A 25,533-nucleotide genomic window follows, 5' to 3' on the forward strand; every position below is an offset into this window, starting at 1 on the left:
TCACTGTAAACTGTTCACACACTAGCAAGGTCCGTTTGAAATAAAAAAGAAGTGAAAGACTATCTATAAAACATTATAAAGCAACCTAATAAGAAGCCTAGGAAGTATATTGTGTAAAAACTATTTAAATCTTAGAAAACACTAGACAAGTCATTCACAGAGGGAGACATGGAAATGGTGTCACTTTCAATAGCTGAAGACCAACATTTCAGAGGAATTTTGTCTCCATAGCAACAAATCCAGGTGAAATAAATATTGCGAAAGGTATAAGATATCATGGATGCTAAACCAGTCCAGACCCAGGCGAGTCTAGTCTCTCACAACATCCATACTGGTCCTGGACCTCAATATACAGAAAAAGGTTAGTGTTGGGATTAACCAAGTAAAGTGGTCCTATAAGCTCATACACATACCTGATAGTTCCTGACATTTCTGTAATGACTTCAGGAAACTCAATCAGGTTTCATAACTTGACGCCTACCCTGCACCCATGGATCTTATTGAGAACCTTATGTGGACATTTTTAACTTATGCAATACTTAACACTGTTCATGTATGCTGCAGTTGTTGCTAATTCAGACTGGATTCAATAGGCACATAGTTTGACAGACTTTATGAATACCAAAAACTGCTACACAAATGACTGTAGACTCCTATGCACAGTTTGGTTTATAATATTATGAGCCTCTGAAAAGCATATTGTAACATTGTGAACAGGTACAGGTTGAACTACATGTGATTTAATGGCTGAATATTGATGATACTACCTTGATTAAACCAAGGGGATTTCAGTAGTGCAAACAAGCATAACCAATTAGAGGAACTTAAAGAAATTTATGCTGGATTCTGCAACACAGGTCTGAATATAATAAAATTTCAGTGGGGGAGATCCATTTAATATATCAGTTCTGTTCTAAATTAATGCATGGACACTGTTTTATAGAGAATATCTGAAGCACTGGCTGCTAATTTCATGTTTGATTGAACTTCTGTACTGATTGCAAAGTTTTTTTTCAGCCCTCTGTAATAAACTTTATCTAAAAAAGTTCCTGCACAAATATTATTGTCAATAACAGTAATCCGTAACAATTTTAAGATGTTAAAAAGTGTAAAAATAATACAGTTGTTTTCTTATTTTGTGTTTGTAGAAAATTGTACAAACATATGTTTTTAGCCTCTTTTTCTAGCATGTATACAGGTATATTGAGTTTTATCTGATTTTAATTACTCCCAAAATAGGGTTAAAAATGCATCATTATTTACTGAAAAAATAGCAGATTCTGTGATGTTCTGTACACAGTTAGGCCTTCCCATTCAGATACCAGTTTTTGTGTCTATCATCTCATAAAATACTAAGGGTAATAGCATTGCTTTGGCTTTCAAGTTGCTGTCATAGTAAAATCTTTAATATTCACCATGCTATTATATCATTCCTTAAAAGAAGGCATCCGTGCTACCATACAGTTATAAAAAATGTGATAGGCAGAGGCTGAGGAAAAAAAATAAAGTTGCTGCTTTTTTTTTTAAATTTCTAATTCTTCATGGTCATTCAATTAAAAAATAATAATTGTGAGATTGCCACATGTCTTAACATAGAATGGCATGCTCCAGACAATGTAAATAATAATTGAAGCATAGCTTACCTGCCTAGAGGTAATAAAATATCTCAAGGACCTTGACAGTTACCTACAGAATTAATATGCCAGAATTAATAAACACTCAAAGTACATTGTAATTATCTATAAGCTAGGATATGAAAATTAAGTGATAAATTGGAGTGTCTATCATTCCTGTCAATCCCCTTTACTGTTATACTGTTTGGCAAACTGAAACATGTAACCTCTATACGGTCACTTGGAGATGTGAGGCATCAACACTTAGCAATGTTCTGCTGCAGTTAGCACAATCAATACACCTACTGTAAATAAAGCTTTCATCACTCTTTTCTGCATAATTTTCAAAAATGGAAAAATGTCTAAAAGATACTATTTTTTTTTCATATTTTTGTGTATAGGTCCAGCCTCCACGTCAGTTTATAAAAATATTCTTTGAAATAGCCCGTAAATACTCTCATAGTATGCTACTATTTGTCAATTTGAATAAACAACACTTTTGTGTTTTTGTTACACATAGAATAAGCATATCTTCCTTTGGCTTTTGACATTTTGTGTGACCCTAAAGTTGTGGAGTTTGGCTAACCCAGCTCTATCAAATGACAAGCTGCTCTGAGATTTTGTTCTATGTCAAGTCTCCATTTTTTGTTTTCGACTTTAGTTATATTAGACTTATCATAATTAACTCAGATTTGAATTTTGATTATTGTTTTGTATAATTAATGAGGCAGTTATAAATAAAATTATTATTTTCATTTTTCACAGTCAATTCTGTGAATTAGGACCCTTTTATGTCAGGTTTCAAAACTGTGTTGTATTTGCGTAATACTTTGAAAAACACAGCAGACTCAAGGGCTGTCATAGCTCCATTCTCCATTTTAGTGACTAAATTGCCAAAATTGCTTCACCAATCAAGGTTTCGTGAGAATCTGTCAGCTTGTTAGGCGTTACTAAGAAAGCAGTCTGTTGTTTTAACTATAAAAGTGTTCCTTCAACACAGGTCCATCATTGCCTGCATTGATAGTTGTTGCTCTTCTAAAGTATTTAACCATGAAGCCCTTGAAAGGAAACAGATGGTGACTAGTTGTTTACTTAATATTATGGCAGGCAGTGGCATAGCTAGGGGCGGGCGGAGAGGGTGGTCCGCCCCGGGCAGCACATTTTTGGGGGCAGCATTATTGGCCAAAAGGCTCAGAACACTTCACGTGTAAGCAGCAGGGTTCGGAAAAATATCACTCATGAAAGAAAAAAGTCAAATTCTCTGATTTTCATCCACAAATGCTTCAAAAATCATTTTCAGATGGTCCTTCTGTGACGGCATCAGACACGGCAGTTGATATTTATGAGGCAATAACAAAAATAAACAAACATTACACACGATAATAATTTCTAGGAAGATAAACAACTAACTCACAATGTATAATTAAGTTTCGTTAACAATCCAAATGCGTTGTTGCTCATCCCCACCTATTGCTTGTACAATACACCGGTTCTGGTTTTCGCAGTGCAATTATATTAAACTAATAATCAGAACACGGCTTATCAGTGCATCTGTACTATATTCTTGTCTAGTTGATGCTTATAAATAATTATATGTGAAAAAATATTGCTGTTTCTCTATATATAAGTAAATATATGCAAAATGTATCTTAATTTTTTTCCATACGTCATTTTAATTTTCTATTTAAATAGGTTAGCATATTCAGATACGTTGGAGGGTGGCAAATTGAAGCCCCGCCCCGCCCCGAGTGGCACGAACTCCAGCTACGCCACTGGCAAGGATGAAGGATTAGGGATGCTATTCACTGGTAAGTTGCCACTGGTCAGTAGAAATATTAAGTCTTGTTGATTCACAGACCAGTTACAATTAAGACTATGAAGAAGCAGTTGACCGAGGAGGTCTTTATAGGTTCAGATGATGTGTAATGGCTCAAACACAACTGGAAATCTATACTCGGCAAGCAAGAAATTACACTTCTAGCAATAAATAAGGGTCCCAAGGGGAACTCTTTTAAAAGCTAGTTGCTGTGACACTAAGGTACTCTGTATACTAAGCAAGTCTTTCTTGTTGTAGTTTCCAATTTAAGGGCACCACTGGCTGAACTGGTGCAATTCCATAGAATATACAGACAGTGAAATTATGATCTAGAGCAGGGGTAGGCAACGTCGGTCCTGGAGTGCCACAGTATGTGCAGGTTTTCGTTCCAACCCAGTTCCTTAACAAGAACTCAATTATTGCTGATGAAGCACATATTGCTTAAGTGACATTTTAATGCTTCATTTTAGTGGTCTCGCTTGTTAAGGTTCTCCAACCTTAATTGCTTATTTCAATCTTAAACTGCTGCATTCAGTGTTTTAATTGCTCCTTATTAGCAATAAGATGTAAAACAGGGGTAGGCAATGTCGGTCCTGGTGAGCCGCAGTGGCTACAGGTTTTCATTCCAACCCAATTGCTTAATTAGAAACCAATCATTGCCAATCTCAGACCTTATTTAATTTTATGGCTTGTTAGTCTGTGCAATGTAAGGCTTTTATATCGTAGATTTTTTTCCTTTCCAAGGATATCATCCAAATGATTTGAAGCCTAAAACAGATCATTTTCAGTCTGTCACATTTTTCTATTAAGTGTTTGATTAAATCAAACCGTGCATGATGAACACACACAGATGTAATTGGAAAAAAGCTAGCTGGAGAACTGCTGGCTGCTTTGTCTTTTACATCTTATTGCTAATAAGGAGCAATTAAAACACTGAATGCAGCAGTTTAAGATTGAAATAAGCAATTAAGGTTGGAGAACCTTAACAAGCGAGACCACTAAAATGAAGCATTAAAATGTCACTTAAGCAATATGTGCTTCATCAGCAATAATTGAGTTCTTGTTAAGGAACTGGGTTGGAACGAAAACCTGCACATACTGTGGCACTCCAGGACCGACGTTGCCTACCCCTGATCTAGAGTGCGTGTTGTTAAACTTCTCATTTACATAAAATAAAGTTCTTACCTTTTTATATTGTCTAATTTCTACACTAGGGAATCCATTCCCGTGGGAGCCCGGGATTCTCGGATATTTTTCATTCCTGCGAAAACTGCTGTAATTCCCAGGAAAACGGCAACGGCCAAGCTCGCATATATAGCGTGTAAAAGTGTAAAATCGATCAAGAAATAACAGAGTTATAGTTGAAAACAATTAAGGAGATGCCATTGCTGCAGCTTGCACTTCATCAGACAACAGCTTTGAACAGCAACTTGAAATTGCAATGCGTCAGTCTATTGCATCCGCATTATCTGTGCCAAGAAACTTGCTATCACAGAATGATGACAAGAAACTGGATGCATCAGTAAAAGCTGAAATGGCGGTGTTTTAGCGCAACGGCAAGCGCAGGTGTTATTTAGAACAAGTGTATCAGTATCTGATGATTGTACCGCCTACTTCAGTGGAGGCAAAGTGTGCTTTCTCATCGGCTGGCGTACTTCTACACGAAGGTGTGCTCTCGCATGGACGACCACACGCTGGACACATTAATAATAATAATACTGTAATTCATTACATTTATATAGTTTCCTCAGTACTCAAAGCACTATCCACACAGGGAGGAACCAGGAAGTGAACCCACAATCTTCCACAGTCTCCTTACTGCAGAGCAGCAGTTCTATTACTGCGCCACCTGTGAGGACATTGTGCTTTCTATGCTCTTATTACCACAACTAATGATACATGTATTTCTATGACAGCATGAACTGCTTGTAGATAAGGTTAGTCTTTTATTTGTGTCAACATATTGCAGTAGTTTTATTAAAAATAAGTGTCAGTCGTTTTAAAACTGTTCACATGTGAGATGCCCGGGATTCCCGGGAATGAAATGCGGGATTCCCGAATTCCCAGGAATGGATAAACCCGTCCGGGAATGGATTCCTTATTCTACACTACCCCCTATCAAAATGACTTAAATGAAATAACTGTGCAGTTGAGTTTTACCAGGTGTTTCATTAAACAAAGGCTGGCTTTGCATGCTTTCTGGTCCAAGAACACGTAACATGGAAAATTTAGTAAATGTTTTCATTCATTATTAGCTAACCTATATATTATATATAAGTAAAAAGATGTTAACAGTACATAAATTGTGTGATATTCTATGAAATTATTTCTCGGTGTTCTCACTATTATATAAATTGTATACGAATAAACAAACTCACAAAAAAATGGCTCCTCTTATACTCTAAATCTGTGTTAATTACTACTTTCATAATAAAATCATTAAAAAATCTGTTTCATAGAAAAAAAATACAAAATACAATAATATGCTTAATGTATACCTCAATTGCATCATAAGATTTACTAAAATTCTTTATGCTTTAATTCCCCAGTTACAGTCAAATGTTCTGACTCATTAGTTGAATTCCATCTAAAGTAATTGGTACCACACATTATCATTAACAAAACCTACAATGCTATTTGCAGAAAAGGGGAAAACAGTGTTATGCATATTATAAACAAACCAAATCAATCTATTAGGCAGTCAGAAAGAAATCATCTAATAGAATATGCTTTCATTGCAGTTTTACATTTTATGCCCTACTATTTCCCTTGGTAATTGCAGTGTCTTCATCATAAACGTAATTGGTATAAAGATCGACTTTCCCAATTAATAACTTTCACCATTTACAGAGAATATTTGCTTTACGCTGTATAATTTATAAATGTATTAATACAGATAGCTTGTAACTAGGGACAGTTGAAAATGGAGGGATAAAGTACTGTAGCCATATTTAATTCAGATCTATATATATTTGTATAGCACACTTCAATGAGTGCGGGTGCAGAGCGCTGTGATTCCCCTATCTCACCGACTCAATTAATTAAGGACACCTTTGAAGAAACGACAATCAGTATGCAAAAAAATATATAGCTGGGTATTGTTTACATATGAGTGACAATAAATGTTATATTTTCTAATGGCAGTTCACACAGGAATCATGGAAGCATGTAAAGTAAATGCATATTGTGGTTATATACAAAAGATGGACATCAACAATGTGCTTTGGTTTAGAAGCTATTTATGAAAGGCAGGTAGTAATTTTCCTGATATTGTTAAAGTGGTGCTTTGTACAAGTTCATGAATGTGCACGTAAAGTACTTTAAGGATCCAGCATAATGAAATACATGAAATATTTTTTTTTTACCAGGAGGCATAATTTAGTTTTGGTTTTAACACTACTGAATATTGTTGCCAGTCTGTTCTTCCATCAGAGGTACCTTTGGCACATTTGTTTGGACCCCCTAAATAGATCAAAAGAGAACATACCTGATTTAAATAAAATGACTGAAATGAGCATGTGAATGTGGCCTGATATTCAGAGCTGGTTTCTTCTTTCTGTCCTGTTTGATCATGTTATTAGATCATCTAATAGGTATCTGAAAGGTACCACCTAACTTTATAGTTTATTTCTTTTAATGGAGTATAGGAAGAAACATCAAAACAAGTTATGCAAATGTTACCTGTAACCCCTTACCTGTCTTTTTTGTTCATATTATACCTCATGTATTCTACCTTCTGGACCTCTAATGGAAGATATAATTTTATATCTAAACCTTTACTTTAATCTCAGATCCTGACGGCCAGCAACCCCACAACATGTTCACTCGACCCTATCCCCTCAGGTACATTTCAGCTCATCTCTCAGGATCTTCTCCCACACATCACACACATAGTTAATGGCTCCCTAACGACTGGCCATGTTCCCACTGCCTTTAAGTCTGCTGTTGTCACACCAATTCTTAAGAAACCTACTCTGGACTGCTCAGATATTAACCACTACAGACCAGTATCCCTGCTCTCTTTTCTTTCCAAAGTACTGGAACGAGCAGTGTATAACCAACTTAACTTGTTTTTATCTAATAACGCCCTTCTTGACCCTCACCAGTCTGGATTCAAAGCAGCTCATTCTACCGAGACTGCACTTCTTGCTGTCTCTGAAACCCTTCACACAGCCAGATCTACCAACCTGTCCTCAGTCCTCATACTTCTGGACCTGTCTGCAGCCTTTGACACGGTCAACCATCAGATACTTCTGGAAACTCTCACTAGTCTTGGGATCTCAAGCATTGTCTGGCAATGGTTTGCTTCTTACCTTGCTGACCGGACATTCCAGGTTGCCTGGCAAGGCTCCCAGTCAGCTCCACGAAGACTGACCACTGGTGTTCCTCAGGGCTCTGTCCTAGGACCCCTTCTCTTCTCCTTATACACAGGTTCTCTTGGGAAGGTAATAGCTGGACATGGATTCTCTTACCACTGCTATGCGGATGACAGTCAACTCATTCTCTCCTTTCCACCCGATGACCAGCAGGTCTCAACCCGCATCTCAAACTGCCTTGCTGATATCTCCTCTTGGATGACTTCCCACCACCTCAAGTTGAATCCCAGCAAGACTGAACTCTTGTATATCAGAGGCAACTCATCTCCGAATCTTGACCTTGCAATCTCTCTTGACAACTCGGTTATCGTCCCCTCAAAAACGGCAAGAAGTCTTGGTGTCACTCTAGACGAAGAATTGTCTTTCTCTCCACACATCAGCAACCTCTCCAGGTCCTGCAGATATCTCCTTTACAACATTAGGAGAATCCGCCCCTTTCTCACTACAGAGGCTACTCAGCTTCTCGTCCAGACCTTGGTCATCTCTAAGCTGGACTACTGCAACTCTCTGCTGTCTGGACTTTCACTAAAGGCAACACGACCACTTCAACTGATCCAGAATGCAGCTGCAAGACTCGTTTTTGATATTCCCAAATTCTCGCACACTACACCTCTGCTGCGGAACCTGCACTGGCTCCCTGTGGCTGCCCGCATCAGGTTCAAAACCCTAACACTTGCCTTTAAGGCCAAAACTGGAGCTGCACCACCTTACATATCAGCACTGGTCAAGCAGCGTGTCACTTCTCGCTGTCTCAGAACATCAAGCACTGCACGTCTCGAACCACCCTTACTTAAAAGAAGAGGACGACATGCATCAAGACTCTTTGCAGTGTTGGCTCCTCAGTGGTGGAACGAACTTCCTCTTGCTGTACGAACAGCGGAGACCCTCACTGTCTTCAAACGTCGCCTGAAGACACACTTCTTTCAACAGCACTTGGACTAAAGTCCCCATACTCTTTTTCTACCCTTTTTTTCAAAAAAAAAAAAAAAAAAAATTTGTACTAACTTACTATTTTCTTCTAGCATGGTTTTGTGTACAACTTGGTCAGCGGTAACTTGTTTAATGACAGTAGATTTAATCCTAGCCTTAAAGACTGAAGAACAGTCGTAGACTACTAAGCACTGTTGTAAGTCGCTCTGGATAAGAGCGTCTGCTAAATGATGTAAATGTAAATGTAAATGTAATCCACTTTTACTAACAATAGAAATATTTACCACAGCATTCTCAAGGAATGGACAATTGTGCCCTCAGCAAAATTAATACTAATTACATTAACAACATTTATTTATATAGCACATTTTCATACAAAAACGTAGCTAAAAGTGCTAGACAAATTAGACAAAGGGAACTGACGTTTAAGGAGTTTTCTTAAAAATAATATTTATCTGCATTACAATAATTAACAATAAACATCTGGATATACAGCCTGTGTGTTTAGCATCTTCATTCTGTTCAAGTAGAAGTAGTAAGATGCTGATGACCACTCCACTCTTATACGTCTTCTTCTCTTGCAGGCTATGTGTTCTCAAGGAAAGAGAGTCTATAGTGAGAGAGCACAAGAGAGGGAGAGAGTGAGAGGAAGATTGAGATTGAGAGAAAGAGATAGAGAAGGTTTTGGCAGGTTTTAAAACAGCAGCTGGGATGCCCCCTTCTCTCCCAAACTAGAGACAATCACACACTGATACAAGAGTATGTTGACTTTATCTTTTGCAGTTTCTCACAGCATAGTAAATGCTTCAGACATTGTTATCAAAGCTCAAGTTCGGTTCTCTGAGTTTCCCAGCAAAAGTAAGCAGAAGTGTATTAAAAAAAACCTCCAAAGTCTTCTTTTGTGCCCCAACGTTCCCAATGTGCACTGCACTTCTATTCACCTTGACAAGACAGGAAAAGGACTCTTACCTGAACAGTTTAACGTATCTCCTATAAATTTTCCCAGTCAAAATCTATGTGGGACGGCTTAAAGGAAGACTTTGGCAATGAGGTGAAATTGAGAATCAAGAGGAACGATGCAGATTATATCCTAGAAAACTGAACAGTGAACCAGCCATATGTCCATTTGCAGATATTTGGGGGAGTCACAGAATTTTACTAATCTGTCTACATGTGTCTTTTGGACCATGTGCCAGGTTCTAAAAATAGACGGTGTTGGTAATGTTTATTATTATTATATAATAATTTTAATTTGTGTCTTTATTTTATCATGTTGTTCTGTTTGATTTGTGGCTTGTTTCCAGGCATTCAAGATTTAGTGATTCTTAACACTCAGCTCCTTTTGTGTGTTTATCCAATATATAATAGCACACAGAAACAGACTGATATGTTTAATTTCTAATATTGTGTTTCCTGCTATTCAATAAGACTGAACTGTGTGCTGCACTAACAAGGACTTCTGTCTTAAAAATAATGGATGTGTTTTATCAAGCTTCTGTAACCTGCTTTATAGTCTTATAGAGTAGCTGTTCGATCATTTCACCTCCTTGGGAGCTATTTAAAATATGTTAAGTATACTGTCAAGTTTCTCCTAGAATATGCCTATACTACATTTTTTGCAGTCACTGTGTTTTTATTGTCCTCAATTTGCATATTTGACATGTATTGTAATCTTGTTGCTTCTCTAAACCTCCCTGTGATGGGAATTGCTATTAACAGCACTATAGTTTGAATTCACAATGACATTTATTAGGTAAGTAGTGACAGTATAAAATCTTTTTTTTTTAAATGAAAGCACAACAGAATGAACTGCTCCAAATTCCAAGCAATTGTTTATTCGACATAACTCTAATATAAGTGAGCATTTAAAATAACTGCATCCACTAACAGGGAAGGTAGTTTGAGGACATTTTCATGCTGCGATAATTTTTTACTTTCTTTGTTTTGTTTATATTTTGGAGGTGACATAAATTAAAATGTTGCTATGCATCATAACCAGGCATGTGAGTCTAAACATAAAAAGCAAACTATTCAAATGAATTGCTATAAACACAAAAGCCTCATCTTTAGGAAAATGTTTTGGAGGGTTCTTAATGGAAGATAAGGCGTTATATTTTAGGGAGAACAAACTTTTAGTGCTTAAGCAGCAAAAAACATCTGATGTTTGGTGGAAAAAAAGAATTAAAGAGACTGGGAATGTTTAGTTTACTTTGTTTATCAGCATATGCCACAAAGTCAGCAAAATTAGGTTTTCGCAATACACACAAGAGAGCAAATGTAATGAATATTCAGTAATTCCTTCCTGTGATGAACAATTCTCTTAAAGACAAAAAAAAAATTACCAGTATGATTGAAATTTGAGTGACAAAAATAACAATAGGTTTTTTCTTTAAAGGATATTCAAAAGAATACTAAAGAATCAAGAGCTAGAAGGTCAGTACACAAGATGTGAAATCAATCATCTAATTTCAAATGACAAAACAAATTTGGAGTCAGAAAGAAACTGAGGTCAAAACCAGAATCTTTTAAAATGCCAGATTGGAAGGCTAGCAGTTCAGCTGGGATGCAGCATAAACAAAGTCCATCTGTTTTTTTAAACCAAAAGTTCTCTGCTGCAAAAATAAGCTGGCAAAAAGGATCCAGGAAATTGACAGAATGTCAAATGTACCAAATTCAAAACCAGAGATAAAGAAAAACAAGTTCCAAAACATGCAGTCAAAATGCTCCATAACATTCTTAAACTAGAAATCACTAAGAAAATTTGAGCACAAAGAAGATTACCTAACAACAACCTCCAAATATCAATGAGCAGGCTGCACTGGCTTTTAAAGAATCATGTTGATAGATACATCTAATGCAACCTCCATGTTATGGTTGTGATCCAGAAACAGCTACTCGAAATGACAGTGCCCATGCATAAACAAAATGGCATCATAGGAATACAAAGACATATGGATAACAGTTATGAACATACAGAATGTCTTGTGACATTAACTTATGAAAAGAACCACACAAGGATGTTTCCTGATGTTCAAAACCTTCCAAAATTCCACAAGACCTTGAAGCAAAACTTATACAGAGCAGGAAAAAATGAATATTGGTCTGAATCATAACAGATTCCTGGCACTTCCACAGCATACATTTCACAAAAAACTACAACATAAATGATTCAGTATGGTAGTTATTATATACTCTTCTGGCAAAATACAAGAGTAGAACACAAACTCACATGTGACTGCTCAGTTCTCATAGCTTGCACTACTTTGTACACACCAAGCAGACTGTTATGATTATTGTCACAATGGAGCAGAAAACAAAGTCAAATTCTGGTCACAGAAAAACGCTATTAATTTAAAAGAAATTCATTGAAAATTGAAAAAAAAATACATTTTATATATATATATATATATATATATATATATATATATATATATATATATACAGTGCATCTGGAAAGTATTCACAGCGCATCACTTTTTCCACATTTTGTTATGTTACAGCCTTATTCCAAAATGGATTAAATTCATGTTTTTCCTCAGAATTCTACACACAACACCCCATAATGACAATGTGAAAAAAGTTTACTTGAGATTTTTGCAAATTTATTAAAAATAAAAAAATTGAGAAAGCACATGTACATAAGTATTTACAGCCTTTGCCACGAAGCTCAAAATTGAGTTCAGGTGCATCCTGTTTCCCCTGATCATCCTTGAGATGTTTCTGCAACTTAATTGGAGTCCATCTGTGGTAAATTCAGTTGATTGGACATGATTTGGAAAGGCACACACCTGTCTATATAAGGTCCCACAGTTGACAGTTCATGTCAGAGTACAAACCAAGCATGAAGTCAAAGGAATTGTCTGTAGACCTCCGAGACAGGATTGTCTCGAGGCACAAATCTGGGGAAGGTTACAGAGAAATTTCTGCTGCTTTGAAGGTCCCAATGAGCACAGTGGCCTCCATCATCCCTAAGTGGAAGAAGTTCGAAACCACCAGGACTCTTCCTAGAGCTGGCCGGCCATCTGAACTGAGCGATCGGGGGAGAAGGGCCTTAGTCAGGGAGATGACCAAGAACCCGATGGTCACTCTGTCAGAGCTCCAGAGGTCCTCTGTGGAGAGAGGAGAACCTTCCAGAACAACAACCATCTCTGCAGCAATCCACCAATAAGGCCTGTATGGTAGAGTGGCCAGACGGAAGCCACTCCTTAGTAAAAGGCACATAGCAGCCCGCCTGGAGTTTGCCAAAAGGTACCTGAAGGACACTTAGACCATGAGAAAGAACATTCTCTGGTCTGATGAGACAAAGATTGAACTCTTTGGTGTGAATGCCAGGCCAATACCATCCCCACAGTGAAGCATGGTGGTGGCAGCATCATGCTGTGGGGATGTTTTTCAGCGGCAGGAACTGGGAGACTAGTCAGGATAAAGGAAAAGATGACTGCAGCAATGTACAGAGACATCCTGGATGAAAACCTGCTCCAGAGTGCTCGACCTCAGACTGGGGCGACGGTTCATCTTTCAGCAGGACAACAACCCTAAGCACACAGCCAAGATATCAAAGGAGTGGCTTCAGGACAACTCTGTGAATGTCCTTGAGTGGCCCAGCCAGAGCCCAGACTTGAATCCAATTGAACATCTCTGGAGAGATCTTAAAATGGCTGTGCACCAATGCTTCCCATCCAACCTGATGGAGCTTGAGAGGTGCTGCAAAGAGGAATGGGCGAAACTGGCCAAGGATAGGTGTGCCAAGCTTGTGGCATCATATTCAAAAAGACTTGAGGCTGTAATTGCTGCCAAAGGTGCATCGACAAAGTATTGAGCAAAGGCTATGAATACTTATGCACATGTGATTTCTCCATTTTTTTATTTTTAATAAATTTGCAAAAACCTCAAGTAAACTTTTTTCACGTTGTCATTATGGGGTGTTGTGTGTAGAATTCTGAGGAAAAAAATGAATTTAATCCATTTTGGAATAAGGCTGTAACATAACAAAATGTGGAAAAAGTGATGCGCTGTGAATACTTTCCGGATGCACTGTATTTTATGGCACGCGGCTGGGGGTGGTACCCAACCGGGACGCCCAAGAGGACCGGAGGAGGGCTTGTGCCTCCTCCAGACCACGAGGGGGCAACCGCCCTGGTTGCTTTGGGGACCACGGGTACAGGGCTCTGAAGCTCAACCCCGTAGGGGACCATGGTCACCGCCAGGGGGCGCTCCAATGCCTTTGGAGCCCTGGACCTCAGCACTTCCGCCACACCTGGAGTGCTTCTGGGTACGCAGCCGGCACTTCCGCCACATTGGGGAGTGCCGGTGGAAGATTGCCGGGAAGCACCTGGAGCACATCCGGGTGATTATAAAAGGGGCCGCCTCCCTTCATTCAGGGCTGGAGTCGGGAGGTCGAGAGACGAGGTCTTGGAGGAGGCAAAGAGGAGGCCTGAAGAGTGAAAGAGGCATAGTGTGGTGTTGGCCTGGACTTTGGGGGAGTCTGTGGGTTTGTGGTGCACTTATTATTGTAAATAGTGACTGTAAAATAAATGTGTGGTGGTGCTTTAAAACATGTCTGCCTGTCTGTGTCCGGGGCTTGTTCCACACTGGCGTAGTTGGCAGGATGCTCCGCCTGGTTCAAGGCGGGGACCTGTTTCAAGAAATGATGTTGTGGACAGCCCGGCACAGCAGGGGAGCCCATCCACATGTCGCGGGAGAGGCGTGCACACAGCCCCGTGGTGGGACTTGCCCCACGGACCGCCACTGGTCCGCAGAAGAGCCGTTTTCCCCTGGTGTGGGCAGACAACGGGCGGTGCAAGATGGCAGTGGGCTTTTACGAGCACACCGTCGCCGGAGGTGCCCGGGATGGCATGTCACCTAGCGAGGCCACACCGAGGACGTCTCCTCGGACAGATGGGACCCGTGAGGTAAGTTCCCTGCTTGCCGGCAACCGGCCCTGTGGGGCCGCGTGTGTTTTGTGTGTTGCAGGCAGGGGCTGCCCGGATCTGCGTCGGTGGCAGGCACATGTCGATCCACGGCACTTCGTTGATGCGGCAGCAGCAGGGAGAGCTGCTGGAGAGGAGTCGCTGCCACTCAGAAAGCTGCGGCAGCTGCGGAGCTGCCCAGAGGCGCGTCGCAGCACCAGGAGGGAGAGCACAATTGCTGCGGACTGGAAGTCCCTCCCCAAGACAGGCACAGGATTGGACGGTGTGTCTTGCGGGCCCGCCAATGAGTGGATGGAGGCGGGACGAAGGAATGTCCATCTCAGGCTGGGGAAGGACCCGATTGGGCTGGAGGAACGGCCCCACAGGAATCAGTCGGAGGATGTGACTGGCCGTCAGGTATGTCAATCACCGGCTGGCTTTCTGTGCTTACCTGTGGCCCTGCGCATGTTGGAGGAGTGCCTTCAGTCCGCAGGGCCATTATTACAGGTGCTGAGTGCCCTCCATGCGGAGTTGCAGAAGCTGGAGGGGAAGGTGATCACGTCAGTGACGTCGCTTAGTGGAAGGGCAGGATGGCGCAACGTTGGATCCTTCGGCCAGAGTGGTACAGCGGGGACGGTGAGTAAAGCTGGCCCCATAAAGCATATGGGAGGTCCCACTGAAAAGGCCCATGAAATACATGATCGGAACCAAGTAGGGGGATCTTCGACAGTGGACGCGGCAGTGAGTGCTGCGAGCGAGGTGAGGGGAGAGACAGTGAGAGGGCTGGCAGAACGCGGGCTGATGTGTGCCCCGGGTCCTAGCGCCCTACGCCCCGAGCTCACAGCGGTCTTGCGTCGGTCTATAGGGACGCAGATGGGAAAGGATCTGTGCGTTTGCCATGCACAGACCCAAACTGTCAGGGCATCCCAAAGAAAGAGGAGGAATCAAAGGAAGAGAGCCGGTTCCTCTGATAGGAAGGGACGTGATGCTGGGTGCTCACGTCCAGAGAAGGGCCACCCTCTGCGGAGGCAGAGGGAAACCCCACAGTCGGCTGAGATGATGGGGGCGTGTGCAGTCCTGTCCGATTTCCCAACACAGGGGGCACAGAGGTCACGAAAGGGGGGCTGAGGTGGTAAGCACTGGGGTGCCGGTCAATGGGGGGAGTGTTGCTTGCGTATGAAATGAGGAGACAGCGAGTGGCGGCGTCAGGATAACGTCTCCGCCCCTTCTTCTGATTTATATTTTGCAGGACCAGGCCCTGGAGCAAAATATGTCGGCTTCCCGCTGTGGAAGACCTGCCCTCGCGGGACGGGCCGCTGGCTCCTAGAGATCTCAGCTTGTGGTGGGGTACTGCGGCACACGGCTGGGGGTGGTACCCAGCCGGGATGCCCAAGAGGACCAGAGGAGGGCTTGCGTCTCCTCCAGACAACAAGGGGCGACCACCCTGGTTGCTTTGGGGACCATGGGTACAGAGCTGTGCAGCTCAACCCTGTAGGGGCCCATGGTTACCGCCAGGGGGCGCCCCAATGCCTTTGGAGCCCTGGACTTCAGCACTTCCGCCACACCCGGAAGTGCTGAGGGGAAGAGGATCAGGGACACCCGGAGTGCTTCCAGGTACGCAGCCGGCACTTCCACCACACTGGGGAGTGCTGGTGGAAGATTGCCGGGAAGCACCTGGAGCACATCCGGGTGATTATAAAAGGGGCAGCCTCCCTTCATTCAGGGCTGGAGTCGGGAGGTTGAGAGTCTTGGAGGAGGCAAGGAGGTGGCCTGAAGAGTGAAAGAGGCATAGTGTGGTGTCGGCCTGGACTTTGGGGGAGTCTGTGGGTTTGTGGTGCACTTATTATTGTAAATAGTGACTGTAAAATAAACGTGTGGTGGTGCTTTTAAACATGTCTGCCTGTCTGTGTCCGGGGCTTGTTCCACAATATATATATATATATTTATATGTATATTATATATATATATATATATATATATATATTGTCACAAGAACAAGTCAAAGACTCGCAAGAGATGTTCACAGATCCGAGTCCAAAACAGAACTGAAGGTATGGTATCAAAGATGGCATCTTTATTAGCCAGTGCAGGAAATTACACCATCAGTGCTGGAACCAGAAAGTTATCAGAGGCGCCGGGAAAAAAAAGCGGAAGTGACGTCATCAGAGGTGCCAGAAGCGGGCGGGATTTTCCGAGAAAGGTCTGCAAGGAACTGAGAGAGACAGTCAGTGCACCCCGCCACCCCCTGGTCTGGCGTGGAATTATTATTACTCAGGCCCTTTAGCTGCCTCCTACTTGCACAAGTGTGACAATACATAAATATTTCAATGTTCAATATATACCTTGCTTTTGGAATGTTATATATATATATATATATATATATATATATATATATATATATATATATATATATAATATTGTGAGACATGCCCGAACACCACAAGACTGACACCACATCTTTATAAAAGTACACACGTTTATTCACAGTTCTTGCACAACACACAGTGCCCCCAGCACCAATCACCCCTACTCCAGGCTTTTCTCTCACTGTCCGTGGGCCGCCTTTCCTCTCTCCACGGGAGCATCATCCTGCTCCCACTCCCAACTCTAGCTCCCCGATTGCAGGGAGGCGGCCCCTTTTATTCTCACCCGGACGTGCTTCAGGTACCTGATGACATTCTTCTGGCAGCACTTCCTGGTGTGGCGGAAGTGCTGCCCTTGCACCCAGAAGCACTCCGGGCGTCCCTGGAAGGGTCCTCATCCATCTTCCCGGGTGTGGCGGAAGTGAATGCCTCCTGGGTTCTCTGAGGCTCGGGGCACCCCCTAGCGGTGGCCACGGGCCCCAATGGGCTTGAGCCTCCTTGCTCCTCTCCCGTGGTCCTCTCCCGATTCAGGGCGGTTGCCCCCTCATTGCCCAGAGGATGTATACACCATCTCCGGGTCCTTTCAGGCGTACTGGCCGGGTCTGTCCCCCAACCTCCTGTGACAATATATATATGTCACATTCCAAAAGCAAGGTCAAAAACAAAACAAAGTTAAAGAACAAAAAAATAACAAAAGTAATGATCAAAAGACCACAAAACCTGCAATTAAAACAGACTCAAGGACATAGACAGAATCTAATGCAATTTACTCAAGAAGTGACTGAAAACCTTTATACATAGTTTGCGGAAACTGCAGTCTGTGGTCCAATTAAAAGTCTTCTCCTGTCATCATCAAAAACAATTAATTATATAATCAAGACCGTATGAACAGAAAAATCTGCTAAAAGGAATAAATGAAGGGTAATTCACAAAGGTAAAATGTATCAGCAAACAAGAAAAGGAAAGCAAATTAATCACATTCCAGTGGAAACAGAATAACTCAAAAGAAACAGCAATGAAGTACAAAAGATCCAAAACAACAGAACTTGGGGATTCTGTGGATTTCATTGGCCACAACTGACTGTCAACCACAGATATCCCTTTGTCAGCGAATGGTAGTCAGCTTTCACTAAACTTCAATAAAGAAGCACTTAAAGCAAATATACCCCACATACTGTATACCTTGGAAAATACAACTAAATAATTTGAAAATTAGAGCAATGGAGGATTTTTCTAGATGAAATAGCCACCCATATGCCTCAAATTCAGTCAGTATTTAGACTGGAAAAAATGGGTTCTTTATACACCAAGAATGTAGGAATTTCTGCAATGTAATTTTACTTTGCACAGATATTACTTGTTTGATTATGATACCTTTGCAGTGACAGATTAAGGAGATGCGTATTATTCAGGCAGTGTTATTAACCGAGCCAGTGTTTCACGTATATGTTTAGTTTAAATCAATTTATTACTACTGATGTTTCAACAGGGCTGCACGGTGGCATGGTGGTAGTGCTGCTGCCTCGCAGTAAGGAGACCTGGATTCACTTCCCGGGTCCTCCCTGTGTGGAGTTTGCATGTTCTCCCCATGTCTGCGCGGGTTTCCTCCCACAGTCCAAAGACATGCGGGTTAGGTGCATTGGCGATCCTAAATTGTCCCTAGTGTGTGCTTGGTGTGGTGTGTGTGTGTGTGCCCTGCGGTGGGCTGGTGCCCTGCCCAGTGTTTGTTCCTGCCTTGAACTCTGTGCTGGCTGGGATTGGCTCCAGCAGACCCCCATGACCCTGTGTTAGGATATAGCGGGTTGGAGAATGACTGACTGACTGACTGATGTTTCAACATTGGCAGTGCAGTGTCACAGAGCTTCATTGACAGCAAATGGATGGACTGCAATAATATGAATATATGTAGAATGCCGCAGCATTAGAGTTTTTAACAGGGGATTGCCATGTGCTGTTAATTCTGAAGTATGCCATCCTGCACAGAATTTATTTTAACTAGAGTAATGTACCAGATCTGCTCTAGTGAAATAAACTCTGTCCTTGCTTTTGTGTGCAGTGAACTATGTAATTCAAAAACCAAAAAAAAAAAACACACCTTGAGGAGTTTGGAATCTTAAGTGAGATTATTCCATCCGGTCGGGCTGGGTTTGTTAAAGCAATGCTAAATAGCAAACGAATAGCAATTAAATGTTAATGCCATCCAACACTTGGCTGTAAAACTTATAACTAAATCCGCCGTTATCCTATTCATTGCTTCTTACCACTGTGGGTGATTGTAACACCTACATTTATATCTCTACATTGTGACAAAAGAGGCACTGTCGACCCTTTGAACCCTCAGACCAAACGTCAGACACCAGATAAAAGTCCAATAATAATATTTATTATTATAAATAAAATGCACAAAGCACCACCACTCCACTATACTCAATAAACAACAACAAATACACAATCCTCCAATCTCCCAGACGCTTAGCCACCCTGCCTCCCAACTCAGCTCGTCCGTCTGGGATTTCCCACAGTCTTTTATAGTCCCCGGGTCAGGTAAAAACTTCTCTTCTTTCTTCAGCCCGGAAGTATATAATTTCTTCCATTCCCGTGACTTGGAAATAATTCCGGGCTATACAGAAAATATAAATCCCTGGACCTCCCTGCAGCGACTCCTGGTGGCCCCCATGGTATCCAGCAGGGCTGTGCATTAAAACTCCACTGTCCATGAGGTCCTGCTGGAATTTGGGGCACCTCCATGTTGCAGGGAGGGCTTCATCTGGCGGCCTGGGGGTATTGGCCGGGATGAACGGCCGGCCATATCCCACAACATGTAATTGTACATAAATTGTGTTCTTTGTTCATGACGTTCTTCATTTTTTCCTGCTTCTTTCTTAATCTAATTCATAACTTTGATTTTCTAATATTTAAGTTTGATATTAGTGTGTAACCTGTTTTATTAATGTCATCTTTGCTTTTATTTCTATTGTATTCCTTTGACTATTTGTGAAACGCTCTGAGCATTAAAAAGGTTCTATATCAATTAAATGTAATATTATTATCATTATTATTGATAATATGATTATTACACAGCATCATGAACACAGATTTCATTGCTAACCTGGTCAGTGTAAGTTTGCATGTTGTCATCATGTATATGTGGACTGAGTGTGTGTAACTTCAGATATACTTTTTATAGTAGAAGTGTGTCATTAAGGTCTCTCACTTGACAAAATCTGTTTATTCATATGTGAGTTGTTAAATTACAGCCTCCCAGGTTAGGCTCATAGGGAGCTCCCCAGGTTTTGCATGTTGCTTATTAAAAGAATGATGTAAGGTGTTCCTATAAAAGAAGCTCAGTATTTATTCTAGAAGTCAAACAACAAACCACATGGTTTCAAGAAATATTCAAAAGCCATTCCAAAACAGTATAAACAATGGCTAACAGTAAAGCACTACCCAACATATTCATTGACATGGGAAATGAGACACAACATCGTGGACACCAAGAAACACTGAGTTAAAAGGAAAGTCAGTCAGACTGACAAATGCCCAACATTCAACTGAAAAGGCATGGGAGACGCCGAGCATGTTATGCCGGGATGTAACTATGACCAGAAGGTGTGGATGTAGACCCCAAAACCCTTGCCAAGTAGGATTCAAATCGACAAAAAATAAATTCTGAACTGAAAGTTCCAAACCCTAGGAAAGAAACCAGTACTGGGTAGGATTAAACAGAATTAAAAGGGCAACATGGGAGTCGAGGAGACAGTGAACAATTCATGAAAAAGTTGCCACTTCTAAGTGTTTTACAGATCACAAAGAAATGCATTAAAGAACACAGCAGGGGCCATGGAAAAGATAATTATTAACATGTACATTTTTAGAAAATTGTTTTATGGGTTTTTTAAGCCAAATAAATTTGGTTAATCCCAGTCTCGCATTTGTTAATATACACAAAGGACTGAACAAAACTGAAAGAACTATTGAGAGTAGATTTTAGAACCATGAAAAAAATAGAATTAGAACATATGGGAAAAAATGTGACACAGATTTGATTTTTTTCAGGGAAATATGAAGAAGACGAGTAGAAGGTAGCATGCCAATATGGCCCATTTGCTACGTGTTTCTGCAATGTCATGCCTCAAGCATGTATTGTTAGAAGTGAGTCTTGTGGTGAGGCACAGCTGTAATCAAATGTCTTGCTCCACATTCTGAAATTATCACATATCTACTTTGTCTTAAACCACTTCAGATCCTACACATTTATTCAGATTTTTGATTCATCACAGTAGCCACTTTTTTCTGATATAACAGTCAAACTGTGATTACCCCTTTCATTCAGAATGACAGTCACTATCTTAATGTTTCATGAAATCATTGCAGAGAACAAATAAACAATGGGAAATTAAAACTATAAATCAAGGAATTATTAAGTGTGAAAAATGTTATTCAGACTTTTGATTCATCAAAGTAGCCATCTTTTTATAATATAACAGCCAAACTGCGTTAACCATTTTGATTCAGAATGCCAGTCACTCTCTTGAAGTCACCAACTCTGCTTCCAGCAAAAGAGCCTTAGACCATCACACTTCTGCCTCCATGTTGGACAGTTGGTGTCACACACTGAGGAGCCATCCTTTCATAAACTCGACGGCATACAAACATCCTACATGATGAACCGAAGATTTAATTTACTGGTATTTTAATTGGTGCAGAACAACTGTAGATTGTAACCTATTAGATGTTCCCTGAAAAAAAGTCCCATTTGTAATATTCTGTAAAATTCCTTTTTCTTAGTTTTTGCTAACCTAAACTTTAAATTTAAACTTCTGTCAGTTTACTGCTTACCTTTTCACCATTTTAGGTCATTCATCATGGCTAGATGTCAGAGCTGACCAATCACTGATCACTTTCTTTGGCCAATGCAGATGAGATGTTGCCTTTAATGAATGTTTAACACCAATTCCTTTCTCATGTCGTTCCCTTTTTTTTGTTCTCATTTCAACATTTTGGCTACAGCTAGGTAGCATTGCATCTTGGTGTGTTCTTGGTTACAAGTGTGTCGGTGGTGGCATTCCTGTCAGTTTAATATCTGACTGACTTTTCCATTTGGGGTTGTTTACTGTATATTAAAGTAATGTTTGGGAACAGTTGCCAAGACAGGTCAGGTTCTCTCCATTATGCCGGGGCATAATTCCAATATTGCAGAGCTTCTGGCAATAGTTAAAAAAAAATGTCCCACCAGCCCATTAACTAAGGAAGACGCAATTAGATAGATAAAACACAAACTTAAAAGTTTTCTACAAAACTGCGGTAGGTGTAAGGAAGAGGAAGTGCTTCGTGCCTTGCTGCCCATCTGTCTATCTACACTGTCTTGGCTAAAGAAGGGTGTGTGGCCACATCTGCATTTACCAATGCAAATAAGGTGTTGCCTTTAGTGAATGTTAACACCTACTTCTTTCTTGTGACTTTTTTTTTTTTAATTTCAAGCACCTATGCCTGCTTTCTACCCTGCTTGGTGGTTTCTCTTTAATGGCTCCTCCAACCTGACAAAGTCCCAGGCATTAGTAGTGACTTTCTTCATCTGCCCCCAGCAGGCCAGCCACAAATGTTTTAAAATGCCTCAAGTTTTTCAGGTGTTGTGGAAATGCAGGCAGATTAATATCTTAATGTTTCATGAAGTCAAGGCATAGAATAAATAAACAATGGCAAATAAGAATATAAGTCAAGGAATTATTAAGTGTAGAAAATTTTATTCAAATTTTTGATTCATCAAAGTAGCCACTTTTTGTTGATATAACAGCCAAACTGTGGTAACCCTTTTGATTCAGAATGCCAGTCACTCTGTTGAAGTCAGCAACTTTTCCTCCAGCAAATAGTTGGTGTCACACACTGAGGAACCATCCTTTCACCAACTACTGCTTACAAACACCCTGTGTGATGAGCTGAAGAGTTTTATATACTGTAAACAGTGGAATGAAGAAAACAGAAAGAACAATTCATAGTAGATTGTAGATTTATATGTTTTAAATAAACTGTGAAATAAAATAGAATTAGAACAAACAGGAAAAAAATGTGACACAGATTTGATTGTTTTAGAGAAGTGTGAAAAAGACGAAAAAGTGGAAGCCTACCAATATGTTCCAATTGCTACGTGTTTCTGCAATGTTGTGCCTCAAGCATGTGTTATTATGAGTGAGTCTTGCGGTGAGATGCTGCAATAATGAAGTGTTTCGCTCCACATTGTGAAATTGTCAAATCACTACTTTGTCTTAAACTGCTCCTCATCCTGTCCCACCAGTTCTGACTCATCTCTTGTATCCTCGGGTCTCTATCTTCAGCTAAGGCAACAAAGATCCCACTCAAAACATCTTTAAGCACTTGTGAGCTAACAAATTTGCAGACATTTGGTAATATAAACAGTCTGAATTTTGTGGATTCAGGATAGATGTCGAAAGAATCCATATTGGATTTAAATCGCTTGCAACATTAGCTTGAGCATGCTAACAAAACTCCAGGGCAGCAGGTTTGGACATTTCAGTCCACTTTAATCACTGCAACTTTTCTGTTGCATTTCTCATAGATTCAGGATGGCGGCTTGGAAGGATGTTGGAGGGGATCAGATGCCACTTTGATCCGCCATAGAGGGATGGCAGTACTGCATACCTTAAACCCCCATAGAACACATTCTCTGCATAGCTCCTATTTGCAATGTACAATGTGTAATGTTGTGTTCACATCTATCCCTCCCAGCAAGTCTCAAGCAGGACACACATATCAGTACTGACTGTGGCAGGTGGCGATGAAAACAAACGTCCTGATTTAGATGCATTTAACCCTTTATGGTGCCTATCAAGCATCAAATTAAATCTCACTTATTACATATGAAAGTATGCCAACTTTGCCAGTTCATTTAACCCATATTCCTATGTTGGGCTGGGCAAAACACTACTTCATTTTAAAAAGGACATTCATCTTTTGTCAACACTGTGAACATTAGGTTGTCCAATGGCATTTAACCATATATGGTGACCATTAAACTTCACAGTAATTCCCATTCATTGGATATGAAAGTATGCCAACTTTGTCAGTCCATTTGACTAATATACCTGTGCTGGGCTGTGCAAAACCCAACTGCAATTTATCAAAGGCATTCATATTTTGTCAAAACTGAGAAAATTAGAGTGGCTCAATGGTGCTTAACCCTTTAAACATCACAGTAAATCTTATTCATTATATTACGGTGTGCTAGTGCTAACTTTGCTAGTACTTTTGACTGTTACCCGCATTGGGCCCAGCATCTGAATTTTCTTGAAATTGTGAAAAATGGAGCAGTCCAGATTTTTTTAACCCTCTACAATGCCATTCAAACATCAAAGTAAATCTCATTCATTAGATATTAATGTGGTACCTTTGCCAGCCATTTTGACCCAGGTATTTGTGTTAGGCTGGACAAACCTGAACTGCAATTAGTGCCATTTAAACATCACAGTAAATCTCATTCATTGCCCACATTGGGCTGGGCAAACAGCAACTGTTGTTCATCAAAGGAATCTGTCATTCTGTTAATGCTGAAAAAGTAACTGCTTTGTACAAGGTGTGGGAAACATCTGGCTAGAAGCAAATAAGGATGGTAATTCTTAATACCATAGTTCTAAGCTTAAAAATATTGTTAAGTCTTCAATCTTGCACTGGCTATAAAATTAAAAATTATTTAAGGAAATATTTCATTATTATGGAATGCTGTGACTAAGATGACTTTGTTTTTGATCACCTATCCGGACTTGTGTTCACAAGGAAGGGATGTTGCTGGCAAAGTGAGATGCTTTTTTTGAAAGCAGGTCCTGATGTGTTTGATCCCACTGCTCTTTGTTGCCACAGTACTCAAGTGAATCTTTAATGCCGACCTCCGTAGAATTGTCTGAGTTCCCTGTTTACCACAATGGTGTCTACAGTGGATGCTGTTGATGTCCAAGGCGCTGTTCTGGTTGAATGACAGTTGTTGTTAGGTATGCATTTATACTTTTATTTACATTACACTTTACATATACAGCAGATTTTAATTACAGAGTGTGGATCACTTAATACTAACAGCGCTTATCTTGGAGTATCCTATATGTGCGACAGTGTGCTAGTGACCTCATCTCTGCATCATTACATTACATTCTAAGTGAGGATGATTCCAGAACAGGTCCCTGATGTGATCCTTCCACAGTATCTCTCAAAATTAGTTTGTCAATTTAGGTTATTAATATGTCACTCCTGATTGTTTTTTTTCTTTTTTAATTTAGGTGACTTTTAATCTGACTTGAACCCAGGTTTGCAGACAACCTTAGTTAGTCCAGCCACAGAATGGCATGATCAGCGCTTGTGACAGATTTGACTGTAACAACATCTTTTCTTTTTAGTGAACTTGTTTATTTTTAGCTCCATAAAATATTATAAAATATTAATAACTGAAATATGTCATTACTTGATGGAGTAATAATGTCTGTTAATTTAAGGATTTCATCTTCTTTCCCCAATGTACTCACC

Source organism: Erpetoichthys calabaricus, chromosome 5 (genome assembly GCF_900747795.2).
Source record: "Erpetoichthys calabaricus chromosome 5, fErpCal1.3, whole genome shotgun sequence".
Lineage (NCBI taxonomy): Eukaryota > Metazoa > Chordata > Cladistia > Polypteriformes > Polypteridae > Erpetoichthys > Erpetoichthys calabaricus.